Below are 8,788 nucleotides of genomic sequence, written 5' to 3'. Positions count from 1 at the left end.
CCTCCCCACATTTGTATTGTACTTTGTACTTGTGTGTAGATAGCCGGGGAAAGGATCTGACACTAAACATGAACTTATTTGCCAAACAATCTGCATTCAGTTAAACTCATATCTGCAGAATCCCCTCTATCGCCTCAACAAGTGACCATCTGGCACCTCAGGATGCCCTCCAGATGAGATCAAATGGTCTACTAGCTCCTTGGGCACCCCCTTCCACTCTGGGAAAATTCTAATTGTTGGAAACTTTGTCCTGGCATCAAGCTAAGTCCACCTCTTGAGTCAAGCAGAATAAGGCTTCCTTCCACTTGAATTTTCAAATAATAGCCAGGATTTATAGAGCACCTACTATGTGCCAGGCACTGGTGCTGAGCACTTTATCATCAATATTGCCTCATTTGATCCTCACAACCACCTTACAAGGTGTGTCATCTCCATTTTACAAATGAAGAAACTGAGGTAAACAGGTAAAGTGACTTACCTAGGGTCACATGGCTAGGAAGTATCTTAGGGTGGATTTGAACTTGTCTTCCTGCTCCCAGACCTAGCACTATCCACTGAGCCACCACTTGAAGACAGTTCCCATGGTGGTCCTAAGTCTTCTCCAAGCTAACTATCCTTGGGTCCTTCCACCAGTCCTCATGGCACGTTCAAGTCACCCTTCTCTGAACTCACCTCAGCCTGTCCTGTTTCTTTTCCAAAACATGATGCTCAAGCCTGAACAGCACCCTCTAGTTGTATCTGACCAGGACAGACATTCCTAGATCCTTAGGAAGACAGCAGCCCCTTTAGCCATCATGTTTCACTATGGACTCACACAGACCCTGCTACTCACCGAAAGCCCTAGCTCCCTTGACGAGGGAAGCATCTACTTCCTCCTCCCTCCCTCTGCCACCTAGACTTATTTTTTTAGCTCTTATGTAGGATGTTGCATTTATCTCCATGGGATATTTTCATCTCAGTAGTCAGCCCTTCATCTAGCATGCTGAAGTCTTTTCTGTCACCTGACATCTCTACCCCTTGTTCCCAGTCCTGACAAGTGGCACCTTCTGTGACTTTATTTAAGTCACCACAAACACTGGGCCAAGGAACGATCCCTGGACCAATTAAGACAATTCCCCAGAGCTTTCCCCGTGAATTGGTACCTTTTCATCAGTGAGCCCTCTTCAGGGCTGGCAGTTCAACCCATTGTAACTCCATCTGTCATCTGGTCCCTGTCTCTCCCACTCAAGCACAGATGTTGCCAAAATCTCAGTATACTTTGCTGCATTTCTCTGATCTAAGCTAAGTCTGGCTGCTCATCAGATACTATTTTACAAGAGATCTAACCTAGCTGCCCCCCTTAATTCACTTTATATAAAGCAACAAACAGAAAGAGTTCAAGATTCTCTGTTGTCACTTTTCAGAGCACCTACGTAGCTCAGTAGCTGAAGAGCCAGGCCTAGAGTTCTGGGTTCGAAACTACCCTCAGACACTTCCTAGTTGTGTGGCCCTGGGCAAGCCACTTAACCACAAATGCTTAGCCTTTGCCTCTTTCTGCCTTAAAACTGATACTATCTGGGAGGGGGAGGGAAGAGGGAGGGAAAGAATATGAATCATGTAACCATGGGAAAATATTCTAAATTAACTAAATAAATACATTTTTTAAACCAATACTATTGATTCTTAGAAGGCAAGTTGGTTTTTTTTTAAGTCACCTTTTCCTCTCCAGGATTTGGCCTCAGGTGCTGTGATTCCAAGTTCTTCAGCTCTCTTCCCTTGCATGATGCTTTGGAAGGAGGATTCAACTGGAGTTAGGAAATCTGGGTTTATATCTTGGCTCAGTCACCAGGCATCTGAAAGTGGGGAGAGGTGGGGGTACTCACCTGCCTTCCCTGAACTTTTGTTATTGTTGCTGTTGCTGTTCAGTTGTTTCCACTTGTTTCTGACTCTTCCTGACCCTATCTGGGGTCTTCATGGCAAAGATAATGGAGTGGTTTGCTATTTCCTTCTCCAGCTCATTTTGCAGATGAGAACACGAAGACAAATAGGCTTGCAGGTTGCCCAGGGTTACATAGCTAGGAAGTGTCTGAGGCCAAATTTGAATTTAGGAAAATGAGTTTTCCTGATTCAAAGCCCAGTGCTCTCTCCACCGAGCCACTAGCCCCTGTTTAGGAGGTTGTGATCTTTCACCATCTAATAAGACTGTTATAAAATGTTTTTACTATCCCCCCCAAAAGTCACTTTTTCATGTTTGGTTTGAGGCAACAAAACACAAATGAGGCAAGAATATAATTTGAAGGTTACCTAACAGACACTTAGATTGATCTGGAGCCCAAGAGAATCCAATCAGTGGGAAAGGGGGAGCCACCAAAATATTGAGACCTATACCTCCTTGCTTCAAACTACAACGGGAAAAGACAGTTAAAATGTGGGAAGCAGCTAGTCTTGCTTATACAATTGCAATTACCCAATATGCTAGAGGCTTTACCCTTTGATCCAGCCATAGCACTGCTGGGTTTGTACCCTAAAGAGATAAGGAAAAAGACTTGCACAAGAATATTCATTGCTGCACTCTTTGTAGTGGCAAAATATTGGAAAATGAGGGGATGCCCATCAATTGGGGAATGGAATGGCTGAACAAATTGTGGTTTATGTTGGTGATGGAATACTATTGTGCTAAAAGGAATAATAAACTGGAGGAATTCCATGTGAACTGGAACGACTTCCAGGAATTGATGCAAAGTGAGAGGAGCAGAACCAGGAGAACATTGTACACAGAGCCTGATACAGAGACAGAGACTGTGGCACAATTGAATGTAATGGACTTCTCTACTAGCAGCAATGCAATGATCCAGAAAAATTTGGAGGGATGTATGAGAAAGAACACTATCCACATCCAGAGGAAGAACTGTAGGAATAGAAACACAGAAGAAAAACAACTGCTGGATCACATGGTCCGATGAGGACATGACTGGGGATGTAGACTCTAAACGATCACCCTGGTGCAATTATCAATAATATGGAAATAGGTCTTGATCAATGACACATGTAAAACCCAGTGGAATTGTGCATCGGCACACACATGGGGGGGGGGAGGGGAGGGGAAAAGAACACAAATCTTGTAACCATGGGAAAATATTCTAAATTAAATAAAATTTACCAAATTAAAAAAACATATATGCTAGAGGTCTTCCTGGGCCTCCATTCCTAGGGACCTTGCAGAGCTCTGGGGGATACAGCACCCACAGAGCAGGTGTGACCTGGATGACTATCCAGAAAAGACTGATGAGCAGTCAAACAGACAGGAAAGAGAACTAGGGTGAGAAAGTGTCAGACCTAGAGAAAAGACTGTGAAGGAGAGGAGGGCTCTGGGCTCCGTCCTGGGTGGTCTCCTCAGCTCCCAGGGATTCAATGCCCATCTTAACACCTGTGATTCTCAGATCTACCTATTCCAAGTGGAACCTTTGTTGACTTTCATGTTTCCATCTCCAGCAGCCTTTCAGATATATTAAAACTCAGTGTGTCTAAAACAAATTCGTCACCTTTCCCCCTAAACCTTCCCTGCTCCTCTCTTCCCAATTACTCCCCTCCCCTCCCTCAGGTTCCCAACCTGTTATCTTCTTACTCTCAGCCTCCATATTCAAGCTGTTGCCAAGGCCTGGTAATTCCACCTCTGCAGCATCCCTTGTACACTTCCCCTCTACTCTCCCATAAGTCCCCTTCTCTCCTTTGACACTGTCCCCTCCTTGGTCCAAGCCTCATTACTTCATGCCTGGATTATGTAGTAGCTGCTGGTGGGTCAGCCTGCCTCAAGCCTTCCCTCATATGTTCCATTCCTCATTCAACTGTCAAACTGATTTTTCTAAAGCACAAGTCTGACTATGCCACCCACCTACTCAATAAAGTTCAGTTGGCTCCCTACTGCCTCAAGATCAAATCCAAAATGCTCTGCTTATTGTTAAGAGCTTTTCCTAACCTATCCCTCTCCTCCCTTTCCAGTCTTGTTACACGTCACATCTTCAATCCAGTGACACTGGTCTCCTGGCAGTTCCTTGTACCTGACCTTCCATCTCCCAACTCTAGGCCTTTTCTCTGGCTGTCCCCTCCTCATTTCCACCTCCTGGCTTCCTTCAAGGGCCAGTTAAAATCCCACCTTCTACAAGAAGTCTTCCCCAGTCCCTCTTCATTCTAGTGCCATCCTTCTATTGGCTACTTCCTATTTTTCCCATACATTGTTTCTACACAGTTGTTTCCATGTTGTCTCCCTCTTTGGATCGAGAGCTCCTTGAGGGCAAGGACTTTATTTTTGCCTTTCTTTTTATTCCTAGCATTTAGCACAGTGCCTGGCATACAATAAGTATTTAATAAATGTTTATTGACTGACTGATCATATTAAAGGCTGTAGATCTTAAGAAAGAGGATTGAGAGAAAACCAATAGATTTGGCAGTTAAAAGATCCTAACTTGGGAGGTTGGAAGCCAAACCATAGACAGTTAAGAAGAGTGAAAGGAAAGGAAGTGAAGGTATCACTTGTAGGCAATGGAATCAAACAATACTTCTCAATCCAGCTCTTTCTCCTATTTTCATTTTTCTTTAGTACTGTATCTATATAGAAATGAGGGACAGAAACATTAAGAGTTTAAATGTGGTCAATGATAAAAAATAATTTGTTACAAGGGGCAACTAGGTAACACAATGGATAGAGCACCAGATCTGGAATGAGGGAGAACCTGGGCTCAAATCTAGTCTTGGACACCTCCTAGTTGTGTGCCCCTGGTCACTTAGCCACTTAACCAACTGCCTAGCCCTTTGCCACTCTTCTGACTTAGAACTGATACTAAGACAGAAGGTAAAATAACTTATTACAAAAACACTGCCAGTTGCTTCATTTTGAGTATTTTGTTGTCTTCTTGCCAGTTTCATTTTTAATATTCAAGGTGATTTAATTAGGTCCCACACCCAGTTTTCTGTAAATTTACTTTCCCCTCTACTACTTCTTACTACTTTGTTAGATTAGAGGTGATTCTGCTGATGACTTTTCACCATCCTATTTACATTTTAGAAATGAGTATTTTAAACTGTTGTCACTCTTGGTTACCATGTTTCACTGTCTGATAAGATCTAATGTTGGTTGGCTGAAGCAATTTCTAGGAATATTTTGGCCACCTCATTGTGATGACTGCTTTGTGTTGATTAAATTTCTGCCTTTTCCTTGATCTATTTCCTACTTTTTAGCACTTATATCAAGGATGACAAAACTATTGGCATGCTCTCTGTGGGCATGTGGCTGCCCCCCCCCCAACTCAGTTTGTTACTAGAAAGGCAGAGGAACTTGGACAGAGCTGCTCCCCTCCCCCTCTCCACTGTGTCTGAGGACATTTTTTTCCCATCCTCTGTCCCTCTGCCCAGCAGCCAAATGGGAGCACACAGGAGGTAAGGTGAGCGGTTCACATGTGGCAGAGCTGGAGGGGTGCAGAATGCTCAGGCCACTCCTCTCCCCATCTTCACCTTCACTTCACCCACCCCTCTGATGAGCAACCCAATGGGCACACTTCCTCCTGTGTGGGATAAGATGGGGGTGGTGTGCCAGGCACTTGGTGGTGGGGAGGGGCATGGCAGTCAGTCTGGGGGTGGGGTGGGGGCAGAGCCCAGGACTCCTCTAAAAGGTTCACCATCACTGACATCTTAAGTGAATGGATCAAGTTGAAGCTATTTTAATTATATGCCATCTTTTCTAATCTTTTTCCTTTCCTCTAATTTAGAGATTTTGACCTTTTCTCTAACAAACTGATGATGTGACTGCAAGGTTTATTCAGATTCCCACATCAATAACAATCACTTCTTATTCATTTTGATTTTTTTGAGAGGTTGTTTGGCATTTGCCACATCTAGTGGCTTCTGGAACTTTTTTTTCAAGTTAATGATAAACTACTTGCTCTCTTTCCCATTTCTTCACTACTGAAAAACAAAACCCTTGTAATAAATATGCAGAATTGAACAACATAAATTCTTATATTTCGGCGTTTTCAATTCTTCTAACTCTACCTGAAGGAAGTATTCACAATATAGAGACAATTGAGTCTTTCCTTTCTTAGCCCCAAATTACACTTTCCAATATATTTTCTGTCATCCTCTCTGTCCACCTTTGCAATGAAGTCACCCAATATTAAGGGATATATTGACTTCATCTAGAGAAACATATTTATTTCTTCATGGAATTTCTAAATATCTTCTGCTCAAATGTTGACACGAGAAGCTACAATTCACTTTTGGAGGCTCTTTAGCTGATGCCTGTAATGAGCTCTGCCAAGGAAGAAGGCCAAATAACCTAGGAAGCATAGCATTTCCTACTTGTTGCTTTTGAGGCACAATTACACCAATCCCTTTATTTACTTCTCCAAGAACCTATGAGCAATCCTTGCATTCAGCTTTCATTTCTTGATGTCTACAGGTTTCATTTATAGCAAGAATTCCAATATTGATAGGCTCAGATCCTCCAGTAGAATGTTGAATTAACATCATCCATTTAGGGTAGCATAGTTAAATAAATGTTTAAAGGCCATCTAAAAGCTGTGATCTGTACCCCTCTCTGTTCCATTTTTGGACACTGCCACTATCATTGAGGATGTACAAGAAGAATGCCTATAAATGAAGGCAATTGTGCATTTTTGTTTTCTGAGTTGCTAATGCCAAGTCACTACCTAATGGCTAGACCATATAGGTTAAACTGCTCAAAAGCCTTACCTTATTAGTTCTGGTGCTGTTTCCTCTGGGAAGTCTTCTCCTTCCCCTAACTGTTAGTTTTCTCCCTGTCCCTGAAGAACTACATATTGACTTATTCAGGTATGTCTTGCTAAGTCCCTTGAGGGCCTGGACTGTTCACTGCTGTACCACAGTGATTACAACAAAGCAAGAACTTCTTAGATTTTATTGAATTGAATTGACTTACCACCTCCACTGATCTTGAGTTTCCAATACTGCTATCCATTTTTGTGTCTTATCCTTCCTATTTCAAAGATCATTCTCCTTGGAAGAGAAAATAGAAGCAAAGTAAAAAATGAGCAATCCAGCTATCTTCTTATATCAGGTAGCTGTGCAATACCTTCCTTGTACTTTTTTGACTCCAACACAGCTTAAAACACGCACACAAACACTAATTTTTACCCGAGTCTAAAATACTTACGAGTTAGCCCTAATTATTGAAAATCAAATAGTTATAACCATTCTCAAGTTATTTCCATTTTTAAAAAATTACAGTTTGTAGAGCAGCAAAGTAGTTTAATATTCACCAAAATGAATGATGTTGAGGAGGATAATGGATATTAAGGTACTTAGACATTCATAAATAGGAAATTCACACACATGACGTTTACACCCCACTCAGATGCAACTAAATGTGCCCTCTTACAACTCACCTGGGCCATGACCCATGTCAGTGGGTACACCCATGTCCAGCCAAGTCAAGCCTCAGATTTGACCTCATTTGTGTAAATTGCAGAGGCCAGATTGGAATCCCAGATACTCCTACTCTTCTAAAGCCCATGTATAGCATTGGACTTGGCATTCGAAGACTTGGTTTTGCAGCTCAGCTCTTCTGCTTACTGTGTGATCTTCCCCAAGTCACAACTTTACTGAGTCTCAGTTTCTTTCACTGTACAATTAAAGGCTTGGACTAGGTCATACTGAAGCTCTAAATTCTGTAGTTTTATTCCCAGAAAGGATGGGGATAACACATTATGTAGATAATGATGGAAGGACTAGGACCCTGTTTGAATTAAGAATTTACAGGCTGTATTGTATACTCCTTCCTGGAAGGAAACCTTTGCTAATTAATGGTTCCTGATCTTAAAACTAGGAGAGGGACAGGTAGGGGACTCAGTGGCTACATTACCAGGTCTGGAGATGGGATGTCCCAAGTTCAAATCTGACCTCAGATACTTCCTAGATGGGTGACCCTAGGCAAGCCACTTACCTTCCACTGCCTAGCCCTTACTGTTCTTCTGCCTTGGAACTGATACTTAGTATTGATTCTAAGACAGAAAGTAAAGGTTTAAAAAAATAAAAATGATTGGAATGCCAACTTTTCTCTGTGGGTTTCTTCCTTGTCAGCCTCAGTTTTCTGTAACATAGGGATATTGCCTAAGGGTCTCCCAGCTCTAAAGGCTGAAGTCCCTCCCATTTCACCCAGCTAATGCCATGTGGATGGAGAACGGACCCTATTTACAGGCTAGGGAAAGGACTGAGTCCACAACTTCTGGAAGGAAAGAGAATGAGCAGTAACGGCAACAAAGGTAAGACACCACCTCCCAGACAGTGATCAAATCACCCCATCCCCACCCCTACTAGGCCAGTGGCTGGCATTTCAGAAGGGGGCTTACTAAAGGTGGAGCCTAGGAGAGGCTAAGTGGCTTGGTAGAGACTCATTCTCAATCAGGTCGGACAACCTGGGTTTTCCAATTTGACCTAGGCTGCTTGCATGATCCTATAGAAGTCCCTTAACATCTCAGTGGCCCAGGCAGCTCTCCGAAGCCAGAAGTTGCAGAAGAAATGCTAGTTTGCATAGGAGGATCTCAAGGGTCCTTGGGGGACCTCTCTACAGCTCTAAAATCCGAGGTCCAATGGGACAGATCACACTACCGTCATCAAGCTGTAGTGGAGAAAGTCTGGGCACTGGAGCCAAGGATGTGGCTTCCATCTTGGCTCTGCTATCACAACTTGCTTGGGCAGCCCCATTGGTCCTCCTGTCTTCATGTGTATAAGGTAGAAATTAGCCCTGGGGCTCTCTGGGGTCCATTATAGCTCTCAATGC

This window comes from Monodelphis domestica, chromosome 5 (assembly GCF_027887165.1).
Source record: "Monodelphis domestica isolate mMonDom1 chromosome 5, mMonDom1.pri, whole genome shotgun sequence".
Lineage (NCBI taxonomy): Eukaryota > Metazoa > Chordata > Mammalia > Didelphimorphia > Didelphidae > Monodelphis > Monodelphis domestica.
This window is presented reverse-complemented; position numbering follows the sequence as displayed.